Below are 15715 nucleotides of genomic sequence, written 5' to 3' on the forward strand. Positions count from 1 at the left end.
AACACAGTGTAGGGATAAAATGGATTAATTCAGGACAGACAGCAGGGATTATTGGAGGAAATAACACAGTGTAGGGATAAAATGGATTAATTCAGGACAGACAGCAGGGATTATTGGAGGGAATAACACAGTGTAGGGATAAAATGGATTAATTCAGGACAGACAGCAGGGATTATTGGAGGGAATAACACAGTGTAGGGATAAAATGGATTAATTCAGGACAGACAGCAGGGATTATTGGAGGAAATAACACAGTGTAGGGATAAAATGGATTAATTCAGGACAGACAGCAGGGATTATTGGAGGGAATAACACAGTGTAGGGATAAAATGGATTAATTCAGGACAGACAGCAGGGATTATTGGAGGGAATAACACAGTGTAGGGATAAAATGGATTAATTCAGGACAGACAGCAGGGATTATTGGAGGAAATAACACAGTGTAGGGATAAAATGGATTAATTCAGGACAGACAGCAGGGATTATTGGAGGGAATAACACAGTGTAGGGATAAAATGGATTAATTCAGGACAGACAGCAGGGAATATTGGAGGGAATAACACAGTGTAGGGATAAAATGGATTAATTCAGGACAGACAGCAGGGATTATTGGAGGAAATAACACAGTGTAGGGATAAAATGGATTAATTCAGGACAGACAGCAGGGATTATTGGAGGAAATAACACAGTGTAGGGATAAAATGGATTAATTCAGGACAGACAGCAGGGAATATTGGAGGAAATAACACAGTGTAGGGATAAAATGGATTAATTCAGGACAGACAGCAGGGAATATTGGAGGAAATAACACAGTGTAGGGATAAAATGGATTAATTCAGGACAGACAGCAGGGAATATTGGAGGAAATAACACAGTGTAGGGATAAAATGGATTAATTCAGGACAGACAGCAGGGATTATTGGAGGAAATAACACAGTGTAGGGATAAAATGGATTAATTCAGGACAGACAGCAGGGAATATTGGAGGAAATAACACAGTGTAGGGATAAAATGGATTAATTCAGGACAGACAGCAGGGAATATTGGAGGAAATAACACAGTGTAGGGATAAAATGGATTAATTCAGGACAGACAGCAGGGATTATTGGAGGAAATAACACAGTGTAGGGACAAAATGGATTAATTCAGGACAGACAGCAGGGATTATTGGAGGAAATAACACAGTGTAGGGATAAAATGGATTAATTCAGGACAGACAGCAGGGATTATTGGAGGGAATAACACAGTGTAGGGATAAAATGGATTAATTCAGGACAGACAGCAGGGATTATTGGAGGAAATAACACAGTGTAGGGATAAAATGGATTAATTCAGGACAGACAGCAGGGATTATTGGAGGAAATAACACAGTGTCGGGATAAAATGGATTAATTCAGGACAGACAGCAGGGAATATTGGAGGAAATAACACAGTGTAGGGATAACATGGATTAATTCAGGACAGACAGCAGGGATTATTGGAGGAAATAACACAGTGTAGGGATAAAATGGATTAATTCAGGACAGACAGCAGGGATTATTGGAGGGAATAACACAGTGTAGGGATAAAATGGATTAATTCAGGACAGACAGCAGGGATTATTGGAGGAAATAACACAGTGTAGGGATAAAATGGATTAATTCAGGACAGACAGCAGGGATTATTGGAGGAAATAACACAGTGTAGGGATAAAATGGATTAATTCAGGACAGACAACAGGGATTATTGGAGGGAATAACACAGTGTAGGGATAAAATGGATTAATTCAGGACAGACAGCAGGGATTATTGGAGGAAATAACACAGTGTAGGGATAAAATGGATTAATTCAGGACAGACAGCAGGGAATATTGGAGGAAATAACACAGTGCAGGGATGAAATGGATTAATTCAGGACAGATAGCAGGGATTATTGGAGGAAATAACACAGTGTAGGGATAAAATGGATTAATTCAGGACAGACAGCAGGGATTATTGGAGGAAATAACACAGTGCAAGGATAAAATGGATTAATTCAGGACAGACAGCAGGGATTATTGGAGGAAATAACACAGTGTCGGGATAAAATGGATTAATTCAGGACAGACAGCAGGGAATATTGGAGGAAATAACACAGTGTAGGGATAAAATGGATTAATTCAGGACAGACAGCAGGGAATATTGGAGGAAATAACACAGTGTCGGGATAAAATGGATTAATTCAGGACAGACAGCAGGGAATATTGGAGGAAATAACACAGTGTAGGGATAAAATGGATTAATTCAGGACAGACAGCAGGGATTATTGGAGGAAATTTCACAGTGTCGGGATAAAATGGATTAATTCAGGACAGACAGCAGGGATTATTGGAGGAAATAACACAGTGTAGGGATAAAATGGATTAATTCAGGACAGACAGCAGGGATTATTGAAGGAAATAACACAGTGTAGGGATAAAATGGATTAATTCAGGACAGACAGCATGGATTTTTGGAGGAAATAACATAGTGTAGGGATAAAATGGATTAATTCAGGACAGACAGCAGGGATTATTGAAGGAAATAACACAGTGTAGGGATAAAATGGATTAATTCAGGACAGACAGCAGGGATTATTGGAGGAAATTTCACAGTGTCGGGATAAAATGGATTAATTCAGGACAGACAGCAGGGATTATTGGAGGAAATAACACAGTGTAGGGATAAAATGGATTAATTCAGGACAGACAGCAGGGATTATTGAAGGAAATAACACAGTGTAGGGATAAAATGGATTAATTCAGGACAGACAGCATGGATTTTTGGAGGAAATAACACAGTGTAGGGATAAAATGGATTAATTCAGGACAGACAGCAGGGAATATTGGAGGAAATAACACAGTGCAGGGATAAAATGGATTAATTCAGGACAGACAGCAGGGAATATTGGAGGGAATAACACAGTGTAGGGATAAAATGGATTAATTCAGGACAGACAGCAGGGATTATTGGAGGAAATAACACAGTGTAGGGATAAAATGGATTAATTCAGGACAGACAGCAGGGATTATTGGAGGGAATAACACAGTGCAGGGATAAAATGGATTAATTCAGGACAGACAGCAGGGATTATTGGAGGAAATCCACGAGTCCGGGTGTGTCAAAGGTGCACGGTGAACAATCACCAAAGTGAAACATTTTTGCCGCTTCCCTTCGATACCTCAGCTGGTCGAGCGACAAGACTGTCGTAGAAAATAAGACAAAGTCATCCTTCCGTCATTTGTTCAATTCCTGCTCGAAGGAGAACGCGTGATTTTGGAATAAGCAGCAATTAGTTCAAGGTCGCTCTCTTAACTTTACAGGCACCTCACAGATTAACATGTTGCCATGAAGGCACAGGACACCTCTTTTCCTTTCTCAAACCTGAAAACTTTCTGTGTCTGCCCAAACAAGGCTGCTCTGCCTCTGCTCACCAGCAGGGAGCGCTTTTGAGCAGCAATACTTCAAAACACTCAGCTCTCGCTTTCAGGCAAAAGAAGTCTTCGATCAGCACCGGACTCCACGAGTCTGAACGTGTCAACAGGCGCACGGTGAACAATCACCAAAGACAGCACTGTTTATCACTTCCCTTCGATAGCTCAGCTGGTAGAGCGGAGGACTGTAGTGAATAAAACAAAATAAAGTCATCCTTAGGTCGCTGGTTCAATTCCGGCTCGAAGGAGTGAGTGTGATTTTGGAATAAGCAGCAATTACCTCAAGGTCACTCTCTGAACTTCACAGGCAGCTCACAGATTAACATGTTGCCACTCAGGCACAGGACACCTCTTCTCCTTTCCAAAACCGAAAAGCTTTCTGTGTCTGCCCGAGCACGGCTGTTTCACTCGAGCATTTCCCTCTGCTCACCAGCAGGGAGTGCCTTTGAGCAGCAACACTTCAAATCGCCCTCAATTTCAGGCAAAATGGTCTTCGATCAGTCAGTCAGTCAGGGCTCTCGCTGCTCCTCGAGCTCGGGCGGCTGTTGCTTTCCGGTGACCTCGTCTTCCTTCCGAAGGCTCGGGCTCTTCTCAGCACCATTCATGATTACTGCGGCTTCCCGTTCTGCTGTTCCTCACTTGCTGATGCTCGATACCGCCGATTGGAGCAAAGTATTTAATATATTCAGGGAGCGGAAACCCAAGGCAAGATTTCTCTGCTGGTCTTGGAGCAGCTTGAAGGCGAGTGTGAGGCAGGAACTGTGAGGGACGATTTACAAACAGCAAACGAGGAATTAGCTCAACTGGTGGAGTGCTCACTTGGCCTGTGAGAAGTAGCGGGATCGTTGATTATATTCTCCACTCACCGTTTGTCTTGGTGCAATTATACAGAAACAAGAGTGTTGTCAGTGAGTCCATCGCCCATGGACTTCCTAAACTTCACTGTGTGTTTGGGTACAGAGAGATCAAGGGGCAGTGAATCTTTTGATGTGCTGCAGTTAGCAAAAGTTCTTGATTTTGCTGTGCAGCAAAGATGGAAAGATGAGGTGAGAGATGGAAAAAAATCTTCATAATCCTTGATGCCTTCTCTGAAGATTGAATTCAAGCCCTTCAGATTATGACACTGATGCACTGCTTGCTGCACTGAGAAGGCACTTACCAGGTATGGAGCCAGGCAGCACCACCAAGTAGGACAGCTTGCAAGGTATTGAAGGCCATAACATTTTGCATAAAAAAATCCAAGCCAGGTAGGAATCGAACCTAATGCGTTATCCATTGCACCACTGGCCCAGATTATAACGAATTAGTAGCAGTGGGAGGCAGTGGGCATGGCGGAGGTACTAAATAAATACATTGCATCTGTCTTTCCCAAGGAAGAAGACGCTGCCAGAGTGTCAGTAAAGGAAGATGTTGTAGAGATACTGGATTGTCTAAAAATTCATAAACAGGAGGTACTGGAAAGGCTGGCTGCACTTAAAGTAGATCCGTCATCTGGTCCGGATGGGATGCATCCGAGGTTGCTGAGGGAAGTAACGGTGGAAATTGCAGAGGGACTGGCAAAAAACCTCCAAACATCCTTAGATATGGGGGTGATGCCAGAGGACTGGAGAATTGCAAATGTTACACCCCTGTTCAAGAAAGGGTGAAAGAAAAAATCCAGCAACTACTGACCAGTCAGTTTAACCTCGGTAGTGGAGAAAGTTCTCGCAACGATAATCCGGGACAGAATTAGCAGTCAATTGGACAAGGATTAGGGAAAGCCAGCACGGATTTGTTAAAGGCAAATCGTGTTTAATTAAATTGATACAGTTTTTTGATGAGGTAACAGAGAGTAGATGAGGGCAATGCAGTTAATGTGGTGTGTATGGACTTCGAAAAGGCGTCAGATAAAGTGCCGCATAATGGGTTTGTCATCAAGATTGAAGCCCATGGAATAAAAGGGGCAGCAGCAGCATGGATACAGAATTGGCTAAATAACAGGAAACAGAGTGTAGTGGTGAACGGTTGTTTTTCGGAATGGAGGGAGGTGTACAGTGGTGTTCCCCAGGGGTCGGTGCTGGGACCACTGCTTTCCTTGATATACATTAATGACTTGGACTTGGGGATACAGGGCACAATTTCCAAATTCTTGCTCCCAAAATGTTCCACTTCACTGTCATCTGCATTAAAATTCATTGGCCAATTATACACCCATTTTGCAAGTTTATTGATGTATTTTGTATTTGGTCGCAATCTTCATCAATATTATCCAAACTCCACCCCACCCCGCCAATCTGGTGTCATCTGTAAATTTTGAAATTGTACTTCCGATTCCCGAGTCCAATTGGTTGATGTGAATTGTGAACAGTGGTCCCAGAACCAATCCTTGTGGAGCCCCACTTTCCACCTTATACAGTGTGAGTCGCTACAATTAACCCCACTCTCTGTTTTAGAGCAGTCGTCAAGAGAAACTTCTTTACATAGGGAGTAGGCAGTCTGTGGAATTCACTTCCACGGTTAGTGTTTGGGGCACACAGTTCTGTAATGACAAGTGGTCCTCATGTTTTTATCCAAGACAGGCCTCAGCCCAGTCATTTACTCTAAATGTTGGTGCAATAGTTCAAGCTCAGAGGTGCCAGGTATCGGGAGCAGCAGTAGCTGTAAATAAAATCTAAATGTAAGTAAATACCAATACAGTTCATCTTCATCTATTTCTAGTTTAATAACTTTTGCTGAATGTGGCCCAGGCCAAGTGCCAGGATATCGGGTCAGGTTCACCATAGGAAATGAGTTTGACATCCCTGAGATAGACAATGTGAACCGGATTACCCTCATCCACTAACCCAGCAACTTCTTCAAAAAACTCAAGCAAGTTTGTAAGACACCATTTTCTTTCCCAGAAGCCGTGTTGAGTATCTCTAATGGCTCCCTCTCTTTCCCCGTGATCATAAACAGCATCTCTTAGGATCCCTTCAAGCATCTTCCCTCTGATCGAGGTCACACTGATGGGCCTGTCATTCCCCGGATCTGATTTGTCCCCTTTAATGAAAATGGGAACTACATGAGCTCCCTTCCAATCTCAGGGGACAATCCCTGACTCTATTGAGCTGTTGAAGGTACAGGCAAGGGGCTCACAGAGCACCCATCCCATCTCTTTAAACACCCGGGGGTGGATATCATCTGGACCTGGAGCACAGTGTATTTTGAGAGTTCATATTTTATCCAAAGTGACATCCCATTCTATTTTAATATTTATGATGTTATCGTTGACAGCACATCCCACAGCTGGAATCTGAGCCTCATCCACAGGAGTGTAGACTGATGAGAAATAGTCATTCAACAGCTCTGCCACAGCCCGGGAATCTGTCCTGAACTGTCTTTCAGTGGCCCTAAAGCATCTTTAATGGTCTTCTGACTCCTGACGTAGCTGGAAAGACATTTGCTATTATTCTCAGAATTGGGCACCATCTTCTTTTCCAAAGATTTTCTTTACTGAGCTCCTGTCAGGTGATGCTGAACACTCAGGTGGGAAAGACCAAAATCGACAACAAGGGTTTAAAACAAAGCTGATTTATTTAACAGAGAAACAGAATATTAAACTCCAGCCCAGTTTTAGGGGTTATTAACATCAGCAGAAACAAACCCCAACTGTCAGAATGAACATGGTTCAGTCCTGGATGGGATTAACAGCAGAATCCAACCCCTGCAGTCATATGTGAACTCGCTGGAGTCTCAGCACGTGTGATGACTGAGTGAATCCCTTCCCACACACGGAGCAGGTGAACAGTCTCTCCCCAATGGGCATGAGTTGATGTGTCAGCAGTTCATTTCTGCTTTTAAGCTCTTCTCGCAGTCAGTGCATTCAAAGGTCACTCAATAGTGTGAACAAGTTAATGTTTCAGAAGGTGGGATGATCGAGTGAATCTCTTCCCACACACGGAGCGGGTGAAAAGTCTCTCCCCAGTGTGAGTGCGTCGATGTCTCAGCAGTTCGTTTCTGACTTTAAATCTCTTCCCACAGTCAGAACATTTAAAGGTCTCTTATCAGTGTGAACTTGCTGGTGTGACAGAAGGTGGGATGACCGAGTGAATCTCTTCCCACACACGGTGCAGGAGAACGGCCTCTCCCCAGTGTGAACTCGCTGGTGTGCCAGCAGGGTGGATGACTGAGTGAATCTCTTCCCACACACGGAGCAGGTGAACGGCCTCTCCCCAGTGTGGGAGCGTTGGTGTGTCAGCAGATTCCTTTTGCTTTTAAAGCTCTTCTCACAGTCAGAACATTTAAAAGGTCTCTCATCAGAGTGAACTCGCTGGTGTGTCAGCAGGGTGGATGACTGAGCGAATCCCTTCCCACACACGGAGCAGGTGAACGGCCTCTCCCCAGTGTGACGGCGTCGATGAGTTTCCAGATCTGAAGGGTAATTGAATCCCTTCCCACAGTCCCCACATTTCCACGGTTTCTCCGTGGTCCGGGTGTCCTTGTGTCTCTCCAGGTTGGACGATCAGTTGAAGCCTCGTCCACACACAGAACACGTGGACGGTTTCTCCCCGCTGTGAATGGTGCGATGTTTTTTCTGGCTGTGTAACTGGTTAAAGCTCTTTCCACAGTCAGTGCACTGGAACACTCTCACTCGGGTGTGTGTGTCTCGGTGCTTTCCCACTCACACTGATGTTTGAAATCTTCTCCCACGGATAGAACAGACAAACATTTCTCCTTCCACATTCAAAGGCCGATGATATTCAGGTCCTGATGAATCGAGTGACTCTGTCAGATCTTGACGTGATCTTTGGTTTGAGTTTCCCTCTGCAAATCCTCCCCTGTAAAAGGAGTTTATGAAAGTTATCACTGTAAGTACAGGATAGAAATTCAGATCAGACAACTCTACTTTCTATGGAACATTATTTCCTCTCTCATTCCCCAAAGCTGTAAATCCCCGTCCCACACACTCTCCCTCCTCCCTGTGCTGAAATCCAAACCCATCACATCATCTTTCAGTGGCCCTAAACCATAAGTGAAAGGGTGAGAGAGGAATGTGAGAGTGAATGTGAGAGAGTGAGTGTGAGAGAGTGAGTGTGAGAGAGTGAGTGTGAGAGAGTGAGTGTGAGAGAGTGAGTGTGAGTACAGCAGTGGGCTGGGTGTGGAGAATGAAGTGGGGCAGGTGGAGCATGGTTCAGTGGGGCAGCAGTGATCATAATCTCATTAGGTTTAGAACAGTTATGGAAAAGGACAGGGGACAGTCAAATGTGAAAATTCTTAACTGGAGGAGGGCTAATTCCAGTGAGTTAAAAAGGGATCTTGTCCAGGTGGATTGGAATCAAAAATTGGCAGGCAGAACAGTAATTGAACAGTGGGAGGCCTTCAAGGAGGAGTTGGTTTGGGTACAGAGTGGACAGATTCCCATGAGGAGGGAAGCAACGGCCCCCTGGATAACTGAAAACATAGAGATCACCATTTCTCCTTCATTTACAGACGCTCCCTGACCGATCACCATTTCCCCTTCATTTACAGACGCTCCCTGACCTATCACCATTTCTCCTTCATTTACAGATGCTTCCTGACCGATCACCATTTCTCCTTCATTTACAGACGCTCCCTGACCGATCACCATTTCTCCTTCATTTACAGACGCTCCCTGTCCGATCCCCATTTCTCCTTCATTTACAGACGCTCCCTGACCGATCACCATTTCCCCTTCATTTACAGACGCTCCCTGACCTATCACCATTTCTCCTTCATTTACAGATGCTCCCTGACCGATCCCCATTTCTCCTTCATTTACAGACGCTCCCTGACCGATCACCATTTCTCCTTCATTTACAGACGCTCCCTGACCGATCCCCATTTCTCCTTCATTTACAGACGCTCCCTGACCGATCCCCATTTCCCCTTCATTTCCCGGCGGGTAGTGAGGGGGGGATAATGTTCACTGTTTTATATTCGGGTCTGGGCCCGCACTCGGGGTTTGTAAAGCCTGAGCCTGGGCCTGAGCCCGGACCCGGGCCCCGGGGTTTATTGAGCCTCTTGCTCCGATCCTCTGACCTGCACCGAACGCGCTCCTCCCGCAGCCTCGACTGGCCGCGCATGCTCAGGACACACTGACCGGTAAGGAGTCACTACTGCGCCTGCGCACTGGGCTCCACTGATTCAGATAGGGCACAATCTGTACCGCGCTGCATGCTGGGTGATGCAGCCGCCATTGATGATCTTAATATCAGGCCGAAAAACAAAGACATTGGAAGCAGGGAGAGCGCGTTGGGACCAAGGATAATAAAATAAACTGAAACACCAGCGCTTCGAGCCATTTAAACCGGCACAAACACACAGCATAGAAGCCCCCCCCCCCTCCACCCCGAATTTGGTGAACTCCAGAAAAAAAATTTTCAGTGACTTTTATTAATTTCGTTTCATTAAATGTTGCAACTGAAGGGTTCAATTAATTTTTATTTTCCAAATGCACCTCAGGACCGCCAGTCTCACCATTAACCCCGCCCTGGTGATTAAGGAGAGTTCCGGACCAATAGGAGGAGCGGAAATTTATCGGCCTTTCATCTAACTCGTGGGGTGTTGTCGGGATCAGCACTGTGGCCTCAATTATTTACAATGTATATCAATGACTTGGATAAAGGAACAGAGTGTCTTGTGGCCAGATTTGCTGATGATACAAAGACAGGTGGAAAAGCAAGTTGCAAGGAGGACTCAAAGTGTCTGTGAAGGGATGTTGACTGGTTAAGCGAATGGGCAAAAAATTTGGCAGATGGAATATAATGTGGGAAAATGTGAAGTCATTCACTTTGGGAGGAAAAATAATATTTTGCTTTTTTATTTGAATGGAGAAATACTACAAAATGCTGCAGTACGGAGGGATCTGGGTTTCCTCGTGCAAGAAAGACAACATTCAACATACAGGTGCAGCAGGTAATCCGGAAGGCAAACGGATTATTGGCTTTTATGTCTCGGGGGATGGAGTATAAAAGCAATGAAGTCATGCTACAAATGTACAGGGTGCTGGTGAGACCACAACTGGAGTACTGCATACAGTTCTAAGGAAGGACATACTTGCATTTGAGTTCAGAGAAGGTTCAGTAGGTTGATTCCAGGTATGGAAGGGTTATCTTATGATGAAAGATTGAACAAGTTGGGTCGATACTCAATGGAGTTTAGATGAATGAGAGGAGATCTTATTGAAACAGACAAGATTCTGAGGAGACTCGATAGAGTAGATGCTGAGAGGAAGTTACCCCTCATGGGGGAATCTAAAACTAGGTGGCATAGTCTCAGAATAAGGGGTCACCCGTTTAAGACGGAAATGAGGAGGAATTTCTTCTCCCGGAGCGTCGTGAGTCTTTGGAATTCTTTACCCCAAAAAGCTGCGGAGGCTGAGTCATTGAATACATTCAAGGCTGAGTTGGACAAATTTTTGATCAGCAAGGGAGTCAAAGGATATGGGGAAAGGGCGGGAAAGTGGAGCTGAGGTAAAAATCAAATCAGCCATGATCTCATTAAATGGCGCAGCAGGCTCGAGGGGCCGAATAGCCTACTCCTGCTCCTCTCTCTTATGGTCTTATGGTAAATTGACTGGACGGATGTGCGGACAGTTGGCCCTCCAACCAATCGGAGTGTGTGAGGGGCGGGAGTTGCGCCACTGAATGGGCGGTTCGAAGTCCAGATATCCGTCATTGTCTGAAGCATCATTTTTTAAAATTAATTTATCTTAAGCTCCAGGAGAAAACTCGACCTTTCTGTTGTGGCTTGAAACAGATGAAACCAGATGAGGTGGAGCAAACATTTAAACATTTGTTCGAAAAACACATTAATTAAGAACAGCCAACATGGATTAATTGAGATAACTCGAGTCTACTGATAAAGGGAATGTAGTGGATGTTGTGTTGATGGATTGTGAAAAGGTGTTTGATAAGATGACGGACAGGAGGCTTGTTGATAAAATTAATACCCACGGTATTAAAATGAATGAGGCAGTGTGGATAGGAAGTTGTGTAAAGGGCAGGAAACAGAGAGTAGTGGTTAATGGATGTTCTTCAGACTGGAGGGATGTAAACAGTGGTGTCCCCCAGGGTCAGTGTTGGGACCATTGCTCTTCTCAATATGGAGAATGACCTGTGCTTGGGTATGTGGGACACAAGGTGAAAATCTCCAGGTGACGCCAACATTGGCAGCGTGGGGAACTGTGAAGAGGAGTCAGTGACTTCATTGTGACGTCCACAGGTTCGTAAACAGGCAGGTGAAATTTAATGCAGAGAAATGTGATGTGATGGATTTTGAGAGGAAGAAAAATGAGATGAAATGTACACTAAATGGTCCAAGTTTAAAATTAGAGGAGCAGAGAGACTTAGGGATGGAAGGTTCTAACTAATGCATTGTCTTATTAATTAACAAGTCTGAGAGTCAACAACTTTAATACCTCATTAAGAAATATATGAGCAAATTCTCTTTCCTGTACTGTATCAGAGTAAACATGCCAGTCCCCCGTGTACACGAGATGATCCCGCTGGATGGAACCTCAGGCGCCCTGAGCTTGATCTCCGGTGTCACCAGTCCTGACTGTCCCTTACATCAGTATCCCCTCACTTTTATACCCTGTAGTGAGCCATCTCTGTCACTGGAGCTGGAACTTCCCCAGTCTGTTGTTTACAAGGACACATTGCTTGGTTCCCAGCAGTTATTTAGCTTCAGTAGCGTTCTCATGACCACTGAACTACCCTGCTTGCTGTTAATTAGACTCATAGAATCAAAGAAATTTACGGCACAGAGAGAGGCCATTCGGCCCATCGCGTCTGTGCCGGCCGAAAAAGAGCTATCCAGCTTAATCCCACTTCCCAGCTCTTGGCCCATAGCCTTGTAGCTTCCGGCAGTTCAAGTATTCTTAAAATGCGATGAGGGTGTCCGCCTCCACCACACCTTCAGGCAGTCAGTTCCAGACCCCCACAACCCTGGGGTGAAATAATTTCTCCTCAGTTCCCCACTAAACTTTCTACCAATCACTTTAAATCTATGCCCCTGGTTATTAACCTCTCTGCTAAGAGAAGTGGGTTCTTCTAATCCATGCTATCTGGGACCTTCATAATTTTGTTCACCTCAATTAAATCTGCCTTCAGTCTCCTCTGTTCCAAAGAAAACAACCCCAGCCTATCCAATCTTTCCCCATTGTTAAAATTCTACAGTCCAGGCAACATCCTTGTCAATCTTTCTTGCCTTGTGCATAAAATGTTTGCTGTTTGGAAGTCGTGACATTGATCAAAGTCCACGTTAAGTTTTCTTGCAATTTGTGTCAAGATTTGGAAAAGATCTGCTGCCTGACACTTTAAATGTTGCCGACCTTTAACTGTAGCTCACAGTGTCTGAACAGTCACTGTTATCATCAGCCTTTTGTGTATTTCCTGGTGCTCCATCTCCTTAACAACACTAGCTGATCACAGCATCGTTTCAATTAAATTGAATTCCACTGTGAAAAAATGCACAATTTCAAAGTTAAGCAACGTGTGCAGGATTGGAAGGAGAGTGCGAGAGGAGATAATTGGTTTGGATCAGTGATCTCTTGAGCATTAAGACATTCATTATCTGAAAGAAGCACGGAGATGAGATTTCTGTCTATATTTATCAGTATCGAAAATAAGCAGGGAGTTGAGATCCTTTTGTCCATTCATCCTGCTATCGACAAAATCCTTCGCCTCTCAATGACCAGAATCTTTCTTTCCAACTCCTTGCTCTGCAGGGAAGTCTTGGTTTCATTAATTCTCCATGTTAGCAGCAAACATCTAATTCACCTGGCAGATCTGGCCATGGCTTCCAGTCATAAGTCATCCCTTCGTGTTGACACCATGTTTGCAACTCAAGATAAGCTGTTTTATGTTCATGGAATTCATTCGAGTCAGTTTTCTAGATCAATATGTCGAGGAATCAACAAGGGAACAGGCTATTTTAGATCTAGTATTGTGTAATGAAACAGGGTTAATTGGTAATCTTATAGTAGATGATCCTGTGGGGAAGAATGATCATAATATGGTAGAATTTGATATTGAGTTTGAGAGTGCTGTCGTTAAGTCCGAAACTAGGGTCTTAAATTTAAACAAAACCAATTACGTAGTTATGAGGGGTGAGTTGGCTAAGGTAGTTTGGGAAATGAGATTAAAAATATGATCATAGATAAGCAATGGCGAACATTTAAAGAAATAATTCATTATTCCTCAACAAAATTACATTCCCTTGAGGATTAAAAGCTCCACCGGAAAAGTGGTCCAACCTTGGTTAACTGGAGAAATTAATGATAGTATTCGGTTAAAAGAGGCTTACAATGTTGCCAAAAAGAATAGTAAGCCTGAGGATTAGGAGAGTTTGAGAAATCAGCAAAGGATGACCAAGAAATTGCTAAAATGGGAGAAAATAGAACCAGCAAGAAATATAAGAATGGATTGTAAGAGCTTCTACAAGTGTATATAAAGGAAGGGATTAGCGAAAGTAAACATGGGTCCATTGGAGACAGAGACAGGAGAATTTATAATGGAGAATAAAGAAATGGCAGAGACATTTAACAAGTATTTTCTATCTGTCTTCACAGGAGAAGACACAAAAATCATACCAGAAGTATTGGGGAACCAAGGTTCTAATGAGAGTGAGGAACCTAAAACAATTAAGATTAGTAAAGAAAAAGGAGGAATTAATGGGACTAAAAGCTGACAAATTCATTGGCCCTGATGGCCTACATCCTAGGGTTTAAAAAGAGGTGACTGCAGAGAAAGTGGACGCACTGGTTTTATCTTCCAGAGTTCCCATGATTCGAGAAAGGTCCCCATGGATTACAAGGTACCAAATGTAACCCCTCTATTCAAGAAAGAGAGAGAGAGAAAACAGGGAACGACAGGCCCTTTAGCCTGACAATAGTAGGAGGGAAATTGCGAGAATCTATGACTAGGGAGGTGGTAAAAGGGCACTTAGAAAATCATATTATGATTTGACACATGCAACTCGCTTTTATGAAAGGGAAATCGTGTTTGACAAATCTATAAGAGGTTTTGAGGTTGTAGATAGCAGGGTAGATAAGGGCGAACCAGTGCATGTAGTACATTTGGATTTTCAAAAGGCATTCGATAAGGTGCCACACAAAAGTTTGTTAAACAACATTCGGGCTCATGGGATTCTGGGTAATATATTAGCATGGATTGGGGATTTGTTGACGTACAGAAAACAGGAAGTCGGAATAAACAGGTCATTTTGGGGTTGGCAGGTTGTAACTAGTGGGGTGCCGTGAAGATCAGTGCTTGGGCCTCAGATATTTACAATCTATATTAATGACTTAGATGAGGGGACCGAGTGTAACGTATCCAGGTTTGCTGATGAGACAAAATTGGTGGGAAAGTAAGCTGTGAGGAGGACGCAAAGAGGATGCAAAGTGATACAGACAGATTAAGTGAGTGGGCGAGAAGTTGGTAAATGAAGTATAAAGTGGGGAAATGTGAGATTATTCACTTTGGTAGGAAGAATAGAAAAGCAGAATATTTGTAAAAGATGAGAGACCACGAAATGTTGGTATTCAGTGGGATTTGTGTGTCCTTGTACATGGATCAGAGAAAGTTAACATGCAGGTGCAGCAAGCAATTAGGAAAGCAAATAGTGTGTTGGCCTTTATTGCGAGGTGGTTGGAGTACAAGGATAAGGAAGTCTTGCTGTAATTATATAGGGCTTTGGTGAGACCGCATCTGGAGTACTGTGTACAGTTTTGATCTCCTTACCTGCAGAACGATACACTTGCCTTAGAGTGGGTGCAACAAAGATTCACTAGATTGATTCCTGGGATAAGAGGGTTGTCCTGTGAGGAGAGATTGAGTAGAATGGGCCTTTATTCTCTGCAGTTTACAATAATGAGGTGATCTCATTGAAACGTGTAAAATTCTTGGAGGGCTTGACAGGGTAGATGCTGGGATGCTGTTTCCCCTTGCTGGAGAGTCCAGAATTAATGGTTATAATCCCAAGATAAGGGACTGGCCATTTGGTACAGAGATGAGGAATAATTTCTTCACTGAGAGGGTTGCGAACCATTGGAATTCTCCACCCCAGATGGCTGTGGATGCTGAGCCATTGAATAGATTCAAAACTGAGATAGATGGATTTTTGGACACGAAGGAACTCAAGGGATATGGGGATTGGTCGGGAAAGTGGAGTTGAGGTCGAAGATCAGGGATGACGTTATCAAATGGTGGAGCAGGCTCGAGGGACTGAATGGCCAACTCTTGCTCCTGTCGCTGATGTTGGTTCGCTGGAAAAGCAGAACTTGCCAGCTGTTTTAAAACTTTT

General features: G+C 43.8%; 1 non-coding gene across 1 annotated transcript; it reads left to right on the forward strand.

Moving 5' to 3' along the window:
• The first annotated feature begins 3584 nt into the window (after window positions 1-3584).
• trnay-gua (transfer RNA tyrosine (anticodon GUA)) lies at window positions 3585-3678 on the forward strand. The gene is made up of 2 exons: window positions 3585-3621; window positions 3643-3678. It is a non-coding gene; the product is annotated as a tRNA-Tyr (tRNA).
• The last annotated feature ends 12037 nt before the right edge of the window (window positions 3679-15715 follow it).

This window comes from Heptranchias perlo, unplaced genomic scaffold (assembly GCF_035084215.1).
Source record: "Heptranchias perlo isolate sHepPer1 unplaced genomic scaffold, sHepPer1.hap1 HAP1_SCAFFOLD_269, whole genome shotgun sequence".
NCBI classification, from domain to species: Eukaryota; Metazoa; Chordata; class Chondrichthyes; order Hexanchiformes; family Hexanchidae; genus Heptranchias; species Heptranchias perlo.